This window comes from Pongo pygmaeus, chromosome 9 (assembly GCF_028885625.2).
Source record: "Pongo pygmaeus isolate AG05252 chromosome 9, NHGRI_mPonPyg2-v2.0_pri, whole genome shotgun sequence".
Classification (NCBI taxonomy): domain Eukaryota; kingdom Metazoa; phylum Chordata; class Mammalia; order Primates; family Hominidae; genus Pongo; species Pongo pygmaeus.
In genome coordinates, this window is record NC_072382.2 from 5,161,756 (window position 1) to 5,174,756 (window position 13,001).

At 49.6% G+C, this 13,001-nt stretch overlaps 1 pseudogene; it reads left to right on the plus strand.

Moving 5' to 3' along the window:
• Positions 1 to 6,226: 6,226 nt before the first annotated feature.
• LOC129008460 (dnaJ homolog subfamily B member 6-like) lies at positions 6,227 to 6,953 on the plus strand (annotated as a pseudogene).
• The last annotated feature ends 6,048 nt before the right edge of the window (positions 6,954 to 13,001 follow it).

The window sequence follows — 13,001 nt, forward strand, 5'->3', positions numbered from 1 at the left end:
TGCTTGAACCTGGGAGGCGGAGGTTGCAGTGAGCCGAGATAGCACCACTGCACTCCAGCCTGGGCGACAGCGAGACTCAGTATCAAAAAAAAAAAAAGAGAGAGAGAGAGAGAAACAACTTTAATGTCTATCTAAAGGGGACAGGTGAAGTAACACTGGAGTTTATATTCTGCAGCATTAAAAAGGATGCAGAATGCTATTCAGTGACGCAGAAAGATGTTCCCAAGCTCTTCAGTCAAAGAAGTAGGTTTTTGGGAGGCCAAGGTGGGCGGATCATGAGGCCAGGAGATCAATACCATCCTGGCCAACATGGAGAAACCCCGTCTCTACTAAAAATACAACAATTAGCTGGGTGTGGTGGCGGGTGCCTCTAGTCCCAGCTGCTCGGGAGGCTGAAGCAGGAGAATCGCTTGAACCCAGGAGGCAGAGGTGACAGTGAGCCGAGATGGCACCATTGCACTCCAGCCTGGTGACAGAGCAAGACTGTCTAAAAAAAAAAAAAAAAAAGCAGGTTAGAATGGTTTACTAGAAAGGTGTTTGAAGAAGATACACATATGTGACTGTGCTTGGAAGTTCTGGAAGGACAAACACCACAATGCTCATGCTGATCATCTCTGGGTAACGGGACGCAGAGTATTTTTGTGCGTGCGTCTCTGTGCCTGCACATTTGTTCTCAGCTATTTCTAAAGTTTCCACAGCAAGCTTTTGTAACCAGAAAAAGTTTCAGAGCAGGAAAAAAAAAAGCAAGAAGTATCAGGATTTTTCTAAAAGTCCAGCCCCCCAACCCCCGCATCCCAGCATATGGAGGCGTGGAGTGAAAGCCATCGCGGGCGGCCCCTCTCCAGTCCCTGTGGGCAGTGGACAAGGATGAACAGGCAGGGCAGGGCTCCCGCCCCCCGCCCAAACAGTCTGTGTATCTCCTGGCCATCATTCCTTCCAGCCAGGACACCACAGGACACCAGCTAAGGAGGAACTTACAAAGAGCAGGGGAAGGTCTTCCAGACCCAGGGGAGCCCAGCACCTTTCCTTCCTGGACCAGTAGGACAGCATCACTCATTCATTTCTTCATTCATTCACACCTTTGTCAGACCTAACACCTGGCGAGTGCCCACTCAGGCCCCATGTGAGGGCCTGGGAAGCTCAGGAGACTGGCTGAGGCAGGAAGAGGAGGGTCCAGCCCTTTGCAGCAGCTCCCATTCCCTCTGCAAGCCCTGGTATCTGTGGTGGTAAGAGCTGGTCTTCCCTTCTGGGCTGGAGGGATGCTGGCAGCATCGGGCTTCCTCCCAGAAAGCAGCCTAGTCTTCTCCAAGCCAGCCACATCCTCTTCTGCAATCAGCCTTGGAGGACACTCCAGGGCTCATTGGTGACTTTCTCCTCATTGCTGACCCTGAGCCTGCAGGCCGTCTTATGCTGAAGCCCTCCTATGTGCCGGCCCCGAACCTACGTGCTGGGGCTTCAGACAGGAGTCAGACAGAAGCTCCCTGTGTGATGGTGCGCTCCGGGAAAGCCATCTGAAAAAACCAGATGTTCCCAGGTAAGATGCTTAAAACCAAGTCATTCCCCTGCCCACATCGCCAGTGCTACCCCCACATAGAACAAGAGCCACGTGTTCTGCAGGGTGAGGCCTCGGCCATGTCCTCTCCTCTCCTGACCCAGCCACGCACCGACCCCCGTCATGCCCATCACCCTGCAGCCCCTCCACCCTTCCAGGCTGGTGCTCCAATGCCTTAAACGCTTCCTGCCTCAGGGCCTTTGCAGTCTCAGGTGCTCTTCTCCAGGTCTCTGCGGGGCTGAGTCCCCATTGCATGGTGATCTCAGCTTAAATACTGGCTTCTCTCACCTCTGTAGCTAAAGCTATTCCCCCTAAACACACCACCGTTATCATCTGCTTTTTTGATTTTCCTTTTATTTTTGATATGGTGTCTTGTTCTGTTGCCCAGGCTGGAGTGCAGTGGCACAATCTCTGCTCACTGCAACCTCCGCCTCCCGGGTTCAGGCGATTCTTCCTCAGCCTCCTGAGTAGCTGGGATTATAGGCACCTGCCACCACACCCAGCTAATTTTTTTTTTTGTATTTTTAGTAGAGACAGGGTTTCACCATATTGGCTGGGCTGGTTTCGAACTCCCGACCTCAAATGATCTGCCCACCTCGGGTTCTCAAAATGCTGGGGTTACAGGTGTGAGCCACCGTACCCAGCCACTTATTTGATTTTCTTCCAAGCATTTATTACCATCCAAAACCATCTTGTGCATTGGTTCTCTTGCTGATTATTATTTCTCCCCCAGATGCTGTGGCCCCGAAGCAGGGACCAAGTGCTTTGTGGCTGCCGTGTCCCCATCCCCCGGCACATGGCAGGTGCTTGATAAGCACTGTGTTCAGTGCATGGGGCAACCAGAAACAGGGGAGCTTGCTGGTCCCCAGCACTCCTGCAATCAGGGTGGCTCCCTGCTCTCAACTGCACATTTTTTTAAAATTGTTGTGAGAATCTGCAGTAATCACTTGGCTCGGCACTAATCCTGAGTTAATGAGGCCACACTGGTTCTTTGGTGTTAATATTCTCTGAAGTTCAGCTCTGAGGAAAATGAAAAGAAAGCCCGCCCCGCCACTTACCCATCACCAAAGAAAGACACAAGTGAGCATCCTAGAATTTGGGACGCATCAAAACCAAAGAAAAAAGCAGAACCTGCCCCGATGTTTGGCGCAAGCAGCCTCTGAGGGCCAGCCGTGCTCCGAGCGTTTGTAGTGCAGGGACACAGCCCTCCAGATGTTCCCTGGAAGGACTGCCACTTCAAACGCCAGGGCTCAAGCCCATTACCTGAGCAGCCTTTGTGTATTTCAAAGGGGAAGCCAGTTGAACTTTCCCTGTAATCATTGGGCCCCAACTTGCCTTTAATGGACCATCAGAGAACACAGCAAGGAGAACTCCCCAATCATTACCAGGTTCTGATGGCCTTGGAGCCCACCTGGAGAGGCCCGCGGGGCAGCCACCTGTGGCTCTTGCCACGCCTGCTCCAGGGAAGGCTAGGACTCCATCCAACTGAGCGCCGGACAGGGAGTCACGACTTTGAGGGCCTAGGCTGCCTGGCCCCCCTTCCTGGGCCATGGTGTCCCACTCCCTGTATGTGAACCCCACCTCGGCCGCTTGCTTGCTGTGAGAACTTGGGCAGGTACCCTCACCTTGCTGAGTCCCCGTTTTGCAATTGGCTGTGGAGGATAAAAACAGAACCCACCTCTCGGGTTTGCTCCGAAGCGTAGGCATTTTGTAATAAATGACAATACTCTGAAGAAATATGTACTGAGTTGAATTGTGTCCCCACAAAATGTATGTCTGCCTGGAACCTCACAAGGTGAACTTATTCGGGTGAAGGATCTCTACAGATGTAATTAAGGTAAGAATCAAGATGAGATCATCCTGGACTAGGATGGGCCCTAAATCCAGTGATCGGTATTCTTATGAGAGATGGCCGGGTGCAGTGGCTCATGCCTGTAATCCCAGCACTTTGGGAGGCCAAGGTGGGTGGATCCTCTGAGGTCAGGAGTTTGAGACTAGCCTGGCTAATATGATGAAACCCCATCTCTACTAAAAAGACAAAAAAATAAGCGGGGTGTGGTGGCATGCACCTGTAATCCCAGCTACTTGGGAAGCTGAGGCAGGAGAATCACTTGAACCCGAGAAGCGGAGGTTGCCGTGAGCTGAGATTAAGCCATTATACTCCAGTCTGGGCAACAAGAGTGAAACTGCACCTCAGGAAAAAAAAAAGAGAGAGAGAGAGACAGACAAGGAGAAGATACAGATATTCAGGAGGCCGTGTGAAGCTGGAGGCTGAGGCTGGAGTGATGCAGCCACAAGCCAAGGAATATCTGGAGCCACCAGAAGGTGGAAAGAGCAGCAAGTGTCCTTCTCTAGAGCCTTCAGAGGGAGCAGGGCCATGCTGACTCCCTGATTTTGAAATTTCTGGACTTCAGAACTGTGAGACAATACATTTCTGATCTTTCAAGCTATCAAGTTTGCAGTTGTTTATTTTAGCAGCCTTGGGAAATTAATAACAAATACAAGTCATTGTTCTTGTAGTTGTTACTCTAAAGAATTCTCTGTGGCCAGGTACGATGCCTCATGCCTGTAATCCCAGCACTTTGGGAGGCCGAGGTGGGCAGATCACCTGAGGTCAGGAGTTCAAGACCAGCCTGGCCAACATGGTGAAACCCAGTCTCTACCAAAAATGACAAAAATTATCAGGGTATGGTGACGTACACCTGTAATCCCAGGTACTCAAGAGGCTGAGGCAGGAGGGAGGCTTGAACCCAGGAGGCGGAGGTTGCAGTGAGCCAAGATAGCACCACTGCACTCCAGCCTGGGTGACAAGAGCAAAACTCCATCTCAAAAAAAAAAAAAAAAAAAAAGAATTCTCTGAGCCACTGAAACATCTCATCAGACACTTAGGCCCACAGTGACCTCTGTAGATGAGCAGCTCCCTCTGTCTCCAAAGCAATTGAAAAAGGAAGAAGTGATGCATAAGGGAAAGACGGACCTTGGTTTGGAATGTGGCTCTGAGCCCCTTCCTAGCTGTAGGACTTTGATAAGTCACTGATCCTCTGTGAACCTCTGTCTCTTTATGAAATGGGGACCATTATATCCACCTCCAAGAATTCTGTGATGATGAGACTAGGTTAGGATGTAAAGCATTCACACATAAGTGTTCAGTAAATGGGAAGGGTGTCTATATTAGTTTATTTGTTTATTTACTTATTTATTTATTTATTTATTTTGAAACAGAGTCTCACTCTGTCTTCCAGGCTGGAGTGCAATGGTGCGATCTCAGCACACTGCAACCTCTGCCTCCCAAGTTCAAGTGATTCTCCTGCCTCAGCCTCCTGAGTAGCTGAGACTACAGGCATGTGCCACCATGCCTGGCTAATTTTTGTATTTTTAGTAGAGACTGGGTTTTGCCATATTGGCCAGGTTGGTCTCGAACTCCTGACCTCAGGTGATCCATCTGCCTTGGCCTCCCAAGGTGCTGGGATTACAGGTATGAGCCACCACGCCTGGCCTATATTAGTTATCTACTGTTACATAGTACATTTCCCCAACATTTGGAGGCTGAAAACAACAATGGACCTTTATTATCTCACACAGTATTATAGCTCTGTATCAGATATGTGGGAGCAGCTTAATTGGATGTTTCTGGCTCAAGATCTCTCATGTTGCAATCAAGATGTCAGCTAGGGCTGTAGTCTCATCTGATGGCTTGACTGGGGCTGGAGCATCCACTTTCAAGATGCCTCACTCACATGTCTGTGGGCAGGAGGCCTCAGTTCCTCACCACTCAGACTTTCCATAGGGCTGCTTGGGTGTCCTCCCAACATGGCAGCTGGCTTCCCCCAGAGCATGTGATCCAAGAAAGAGCAAGGTGCAAGTGGTAATGTCTTGGGTGTCATACTCTGCCACTTCACCACATTCTACTGGTCCTGGAGAGCAACCCTGAAACAATGAGGGAGGGAACTCTACACAGGCACTGACACCAGAGAGTAGCCCATTGGAAGCCAGTGGGGGGCTGGCTACCACTGTGTCTCAGAGGGCAAGGTGTTCTTGAGGATGCTGCCAGGCAAAAGCCTACCTAACAGGTGGCTTTGCTGTCCAGACTTGCCTCTGGGGCCAGCTGCCTGGGAGCTGGGAGCCTGATCTGGCCACATGCCCAGCAGCTCCCCTGTAATTTCATTTGTCTAAGGCCTCTCCATGTCTTACTGGGGCTCCTTCGTGTGGGCACTAAGGGCCAACATGGAGCCACAAAGACTTCCAATGTCAAGACATCCAGAGCCCATGTCAGCAGCCCACCCAGAGCCTCACATCTTCTCCTGGGAGCCCAGCTTAAAGATTAGAGCCCCAGAGACACCTCAGGGGCCAATGGGCAGGCCTGAGTTCTGGAGGGTTAGTGTCCTGGACAGCCACCAGGGCCCTACAGCAGCTCCCTGAGTGTGTTGTATGAGTGTTCACGTGTGGGTGCATCATGTGCAAACCTGTATGTGAAGATGTGTGCAGGCAGACATGTGTGCCAGCACAACCGGAATCTGTTCGTGGGTGACAGAATCTGGCATTTCCACACATACAAAACATTGCAAGCACAACAGTGCTAGAGCTGACAGGAGATCCAGGCCACCACCCTGCCTCCCCTGCGTCCTGTCACCGGCTGCCTCTGTTCTCAGACGTATTCCAACAATCACTTAAAACATGGTGGATTACTATGAAGTTCTAGGCATGCAGAGACGCGCCTCACCCAAGGATAGTAAAAAGGCATATCGGAAGCTGGCACTGAAGTGACACCCAGATAAAAATCCTGAGAACAAAGAAGAAGCAGAGAGAAAATTCAAACAAGTAGTGGCAGCGTATGAGGTGCTGTCAGATGCTAAGAAATGGGACAACTATGACAAATAAGGCAAAGACGGATGAATTGGTGGTGGAAGAGGTGGAAACCATTTTGACAGTCCGTTTGAGTTTGGCTTCACATTTTGTAACCCAGATGATGTCTTCAGGGAATTTTTTGGTGGAAGGGACCCATTCTCATTTGACTTCTTTGAAGACCTTTTTGAGGACATTTTTGGGAATCAAAGGGGTTCCTGAGGAAGCAGAAGCCGAGGGACGGGGTCGTTTTTCTCCACGTTCAGTGGATTTCCATCTTTTGGAAGTGGATTTTCTTCTTTTGACACAGTCATTTACTTCATTTAGGTCCCTGGCTCATGGGGGCCTCACTTCATTCTCTTCTACATCATTTGGTGGTAGTGGGATGGGTGACTTCAAATCAATATCAACTTCTGCTAAAATGGTTAATGGCAGAAAAATGACTACAAAGAAAACTGTTGAGAACGGTCAAGAAAGAGTAGAAGTTGAAGAAGACGGCCAGTTAAAGTCCTTAACAATCCGTGGTAAGGAGCAGCTGCTGCATTTGGATAACGAGTAATTCAACGCACGCTTTTAACAGAAATGTTAAACTAAAACAAGCACCATTGGAGGATTAACAGGAACTTTTTTTTGAAGATTTCAAATGAACTCGACTTTCAGTATAATTGTACCTAATGTAAAGTATTTATAAACAGCTCACTGGAGCCTCTATTTGTCATAGACTTTTGAGTTGATTGTTGGGGCCACATAATAGGACCATTGTTTTGTTGTGGTTTTTTTGTTTGTGTTTGGTTTTGTTTATCTTTTTTTTTTTTTTAAGATGGAGTCTCACTCTGTCGCCCAGGCTGGAGTGCAATGGCACAAGCCCTGCTCACTGCAACCTCCGCCTCCCAGATTCAAGTGATTCTCCTGCCTCAGCCTCTGGAGTAGCTGGGATTACAGGCATGTGCCACCACACCTGGCTAATTGTTGTATTTTTAGTAGAGACAGGGTTTCACAATGTTGGCCAGGTTGGTCTTGAACTCATGACCTCAGGTGATCCACTCGCCTCAGCCTTCCAAAGTTCTGGGATTACAGGCGTGAGCCACCATGCCCAGCCCATTTTTTTTTTTAATTGGTGTAAATCTCTGCATGCACTTTGCTTTTTTATCAAACGTAGTGCAAGTTGAGCCTTGACTCTTTAGTGTAGGACAATTAACACTAACACTAACACCAGCATGGATCTGCTTTTCCACGGTGTCTGAAATGTGAGTCACATAGTGTCGGCCTGCTGTGAAGTTAACACTGCCAGGACGAATCTTCGACAGAAATAATTTCAATTTTTTTTTTTTTTTTTTTTAGTATTTAGTAGTGAAAGATATTAATGCATTAATGGTAATACATTTCTGGTTTAATATAAATTAAGGATGTTTTCTAGTTGTGCATGAATGCTGGCAACTTAGTAAGTTTTGACAATTGTTTAAATGTTTAAATATGTAATAGTAAACTTAGGTTTAAAAAAGTAAAGCTGGTGGCTTTATGGGCGCAGTGGCTTACACCTGTAATCCCAGCACTTTGGGAGGCTGAGGTGGGCAGATCACGGAGTCAGGAGATCAAGACCATCCTGGCTAACACGGTGAAACCCCATCTCCACTAAAAGTACAAAAAATTAGCCTGGCGTGGTGACAGGCGACTGTAGTCCCAGCTACTCGGGAGGCTGAGGCAGGAGAATGGTGTCAACCCAGGAGACGGACCTTGCAGTGAGCTGAGATTGTGCCACTGCACCCCAGCCTGGGTGACAGAGTGAGACTCCGTCTCAAAAAAAAAAAAAGTAAAGCTGGTAAACTGGGTCTTTGTCATTTGCTTTTAAAAAAAAAAGAAAGAAAGAAAGAAAAAAAAAAGAAAATAAATGCAAATGTGTTTGGTGTATTCTTTCCTGAGTGGGATCTGTTAAAAAAAAGTGCACATGTCACGCATGTAGAATGTGTAAAAAACACCAAAAAAGCAAACACACATTAATCCACCACCAAGCTTCATGAATACAATATCACCAACAGTTTGGTGCCCAACGTGCCCTCTCTCCCCAGAGGTAACCGTTTTTCTGCATTTGGAGACTTGCTTTTTTCACTTCATATCTTGTATGGGAGATTCATCCCTGCCAATGGCTAAAAATTCTTTTTTTTTTTCTTTTTCTTTTTTTTTTTTTTGAGACAGTCTCGCTCTGTCGCTCAGGCTGGAGTTCGGTGGCATGATCTCTGCTCACTGCAACCTCCACCTCTTGGGTTCAAGCGATTCTCCTGCCTCAGCCTCCTGAGTAGTTGGGACTACAGGTGTGCACCACCACACCTGGCTGATTTTTCTGTTTTTTAGTAGAGACAGGGCTTCACCATGTTGCCCAGTCTGGTCTCAAACTCCTGACCTCAAGTGATCCACCTGCCTTGGCCTCCTGAAGTGCTGGAATTACAGGTGTAAGCCACCATGCCCAGCCTAGAAATTCATTTTTCACTGCTGCCTAGCAATCCACCACATGACTATAGCACAAACCATGTGACCATTCTCCTGTCGGGGACGTTCAGATCTCTTCTTGTTATTGTTGTTGCTGCTGCCATTCCCAACAACACTGGCTCCAGCACACACATTTTTCTAGGGTGTATATACCTAGGAGTTGTTTCTGGGGAGGAGGGTACAGCTTCACCTGTGTCAGCTTCTGCTATCTCTCTCTTGCAGACCCGAGTCATCAGGTAAAAAGGTCCAGCTACCCTGCTGAAAAGACTATATAGCAAAAGACCATGCAGGAGAACAGAGAGAGAGAGAGGGAGAGAATGAATGAATGAATGAATGAGAATGAGAATGCCCAGCCAGCCGCCAGCCTGTCCAGCCACCCCAGCCAAGGCACCTAGCATGTGGATGAAGCCATCTTGGAACTTTTGATCACAACCACGCTCCCAACTGAATGTACCCATGGGAGTGACCCAGCCCACCACATGGATCCAAGATGAGCCATCCCTGCTGAGCCCTGCCCAAACTGCAGAATTATGAGAAAAAAAAAATGGTGGATGTTTTAAGCCCCTAAGTTTTGAATTGGCTTACCATGTAATAAGAGATCATGGAAAACATTAGCCATGCTATAAATACCCCAAAAGTTTGGTCATAAAATCAAAGCAAACCATGAACCTCATCCTGCCCCAGATACGATCACTAACTATATGTAGCCTCTCCCCAGCCCATGGCCAACTTGCTTATGCTCCATCTATACCCCCCACCCCCAGAGTGAACTCTTCTTTTGGTGGGGAGAGGTGGGTGGGCAGCAGAGCTAGGTCTTGACCTGCCAGGAGGAAATCCACAGCCTGGGCAGGACACTGATGCTGGATGCTGAACATTTCATCTGAAGGAAGGAAGACCTGAGAAGGGTCCCCGGCACAAACCCCAGCCAATGGGTCCCCAGACAGGTTTTTCCTCCCAGATATTCCAACTGGGACAAAAGGAAGTGGTTCACAGGGAATCCCTGGGAAAGCCGCAGGAAAAGCCAGCAGAGCCTTGGGTGGGCTGAGAAGGGAGAATTTTTTCTGCAAAAGGTCATTCTGTCTCCTGCATTCCTTCACTGCATTTCTAGCCACCAGAGCATCTATGAAAGTCCTTATTCTTCCTCTCTTGGCTCCAATCAAACATTCACTGCTGTAGTGGAAGATGGACTCTGGCTGCAGGGGATGGGGAGAAAGAGGCCTGCCTCTCTTTCTTTCTTTCTCTTTCTTTCTTTCTTTCTTTCTTTTTTCTTTCTCTTTCCTTCCTTTTTTTCTTCCTTCCTTCCTTTTTTTCTTCCTTCCTTCCTTCTTTTTTCTATCTTTTATTTCCTTTCTCTCTTCTTTCTTTTCTTTCTCTCCTTTCTCCTTTCTTTTCATTCTCTCTTTCCCTCTCCTTTCTTTCCTTGTCTCTTTCTTTTTCTCTCTTTTTCTTTCCTTCTTCCTTTTCTTTCCTAGGATTTGTAATGTTTATATGGTTCATTGGCCCCCAGGGTCAAGGCTTTAGGCCCCTGCAGAATGTTTCCAGATATCCACTGACTCCCTTCGAAGAGCTGGGAGAAAACACAGAGGGTGTCACCAGGCTTATGCCCCTGCACCTGCAGGGGATGGGACCCAGTTGGCAGAGTTGGACACCAGCTGTTTGCCAGTGAAGTCTCAGCTACTCCTTGCACTCAGATGCCTGCCGTGGCCCTGCCCATGTGTGTGGGATCACAGCACAGCCCTCAGGATCCTGCCGCTCCTGAAATATCTGCTTAAAGGAGGCCCAACTGCTTGACAGACTCGTCTACTGTTCTGGCTTCTGATGCCCCACGGAGCCCAGTCATTTGTGCAAGGTACTGGGGCTGTTAGACCTGGCCAGTGAGTCATGGGGCTGATTCCTCTTGGGAGGTGCTCACAAGCCCAACCTCAGAACCAAACACTCTGAGGCTGAAGAGATTGGGCATGTGCCTAACAACCGTCACATCTAGGGGGTCTCTGTGTGGAGTGGGGGGTACTTGGGCCTACCTCTCAATCCTATAATCTTCCACTTCTGAGTGGTCTGGGCAGGTCCCCTCACCTCTCCGAGCCTGTTTCCTTACCTGTAAAATGGGCACAAATCACCCCTGCCTCTTGGGTTGTTGACAAGATTTGGGAAAGAGTTTCCAAGGGCCTGCCCACTTTGGGAGCCTCATATAGGAAAGCGCAGATGGACCTTGTCTGTTACTCCAGGGCTGGCTCAGGGTGTCCCTGCCGGGGGCTGCAGAAACCCCACAGAGACCTGGTTTTCAATGAGTAGGCATCTCACCCTCATAAGCCACAGTGGCCCTGGCCCCAGCTCCCCATCACCTGCGTCTGACACTTCAGCCATCATTTAACATCAGAAAGTTTATTGCTGGCCTGCAGGGGCTCAGCCCTGCCTTAATGGGCCAACCTCAGGGGTCCTGCCCTTTGAAGAGGGTCTTTATGGTAATTGATGGTAATAGCAGGCAGCCTGGGGCCCCAGGTAGGAAGCCCCCCTGGGGATAATCAAATTAGCCTGGAAAACAAATTACTTTCAGCCAAAACAAACCACTTTCAATCACAGAGCAACATATAAGACCCCCAAACCACAAAGCTGCTCACAGTTCAAGGAACAGACAAGGGGATGAGGGACCCAAGAGAGTGGGCTGACCACAGCGCAGAGATGGGGTCAAGCCAGGCCTCCTTCCCTCTATTCAGTGGCCAGGACTGGGGGCCCCTCTTGAGCTGGGTTTACCTGTGACTAAAGCGTGTGTATGTTTTGTTTTTTGGGGGAGGTGGTGATGTTCTCTGGTCAAGCTGTTGTCTAAGTATTAGGTGAGAGGTCTTGTCTGTTGTATACGGATGCATTGAGGGTCTTCCTCTCGATGTAGAGATAGACGTTTCCCAAGGGAATCATAAGCACAGTCCTGAGAGGCAGGTGCACTGATACGTAAAGAGAGGATCCCACCCAGGCTCACTGGTCGTGTCACAAATAAAGTGACCAGTCCCAGCTACTCAGGAGGCTGAGACGGGAGGATCACATGAGCCCAGGAGGTTGAGGCTGCAATGGGATGTGATTGTGCCACTGCACTACAGCCTGGGTGACAGAGCCAGACCCTGTCTCAAAACAAACAAACAAACAAACAAACAAAACAAAACAACAACAACAACAAAAACCCACAAAAAACAAAGCCCCAGAACCTCTGTGCACGTGGTACAGAAGGGACCCACCTGGTCCATATCTATAGGATGTGAGTGGTATAAGTAGCCTCACCTGGTAGATCCCCCAAAACCTTCCATCCCTAAGCTGAGGTCTGCCCCATCCCTCCAGACCTGGCTGATGCTGGGGAACGCCAACGCCAGAGCTATTTGCCCCATCTCTGCCTCCGTGGATGGCAAGGACATCAGAGGTCCTGCCAGGAGCAAGGAGACCTAGCCCCGGGTTGACAAATGGAAGCGGGCAGGGCTGACCTCCCACCCAGACGCGCTCTGCCTCCTCCACACGGGAGATGCGCTGCGGCTCTCACCTGCCCAGCAAGCACTTAGTGAAGCGCCTGTGGGGGCCAGGCCAGCACCCAGCCCAGGTAGGGGGCAGTCATCGAGGCCCCCATGGCCTTGTGAGGAGGCAGGGGTGTAACCAGAGGCCAACTGGCCGCAGTGGACGCGTGGCCCAAGGACGGAGGGGCACCCTTGAGGCAGCAGCCCCTCGATTCAGGGGGTCCCTGACAGGACCCAGGTTAGGGCCAGTGACCCAGGGAAGGGGCCTCTGGGGCAGAGACCAGCAATGCCAGGCATAGTCACAGGTGACCAGATCCAGGGCCCCCCACAGCCATTCCTAGCTAACCTCGCCAGTTCCTGCCACAGGTGTGCCACGGGTCTGTGCTCAGCAGGATCTCTGTGGTGGTCAGGACAGGTGGAGGTGAGGCGGGCCTGGAGGCCAGAATGCAGAGAGGAGGAGGTAGCTCCCATGCCTCCACAGGCTTCACTCCACAGTCCTCAGAGTAAGCCCAGGTTTTCTAGCCCCTGGTCTTGAGGCATGAGGTCCAATCCACACAGAGCCCCTTTCTTGCAATGTGACCTTGGACAAGTGGCTTAACCTCTGGTCTGTAGAACCTTCTAGAAGATTC